General features: G+C 33.5%; 1 pseudogene; it reads right to left on the reverse strand.

Annotated features, from left to right (window-relative positions):
- Positions 1-321: 321 nt before the first annotated feature.
- LOC122112307 lies at positions 322-421 on the reverse strand (annotated as a pseudogene).
- Positions 422-805: the final 384 nt, after the last annotated feature.

The raw sequence follows: 805 nt of genomic DNA on the forward strand, positions 1-805 counted from the left end.
GACTTTTTTCTTTTTGCGTATGTGGTGCTGAGATATCGAACCCAGGGCCTCAAGCATGCAAGGCAAGCGCTCTACCACTGAGCCACCTTCCCAGCCCCTTTCTCTAGGTTCTTATAGTAGTTTGTTTCTTTGGGATAAAATGATAATGTTAACTAATTTCAAAAGTTTTGTGAAGTTCTATGTAAAGGCCTTTCTAAGGTGAAGATTTAATACACTGATGTCAAACTAACATTTAATTCTAACACTTGCATATATTGTTACACTTGTAATTTTGTAATTAACCTTTTAATAACTGTTTTTCATTTCTGCAACTGAACAATGGAAAATATGGAATACTTCACAAATTTTCATATTATCCTTGTGCAAGTGTTATGTTAATCTCTGTATTGTTGTAATTTGGGTATACGTGCTGCTGAAGCATGTAGTATCCTCTAAATTTAAGTAGTTAATGATGCAATCTTTATACAGGCTTATATCCTTGGGTGCCTATTTGTAGCAAGGAAACCTTATTGTTCCTAACAATACTATTGATCTTATTTCCCTAAAATAATGTGTATAGTGGAAAAAAAATTACATTGTTCGGTCGATTGCTCACATTTGCGTTTTTTTGTCAATGACAATTTTAAGGCTTTTTCATTTTAGATTTGATCATACTTTGAAGCACTTATAGCTAGGTCCTAAGGTGATGGCTTTTTCAAGTTCTTATTTATGTAACTGAGTTAGCTTTGTGGAGCTAATAGATTCAACGTAAGCCTTGCTTAAGAGCTACTTCTAAACTTCTTCAGCTTAAATTTTCCAAATGAGG

This window comes from Dipodomys spectabilis, unplaced genomic scaffold, assembly GCF_019054845.1.
Source record: "Dipodomys spectabilis isolate Male_0828 unplaced genomic scaffold, ASM1905484v1 ptg000093l, whole genome shotgun sequence".
NCBI lineage: Eukaryota > Metazoa > Chordata > Mammalia > Rodentia > Heteromyidae > Dipodomys > Dipodomys spectabilis.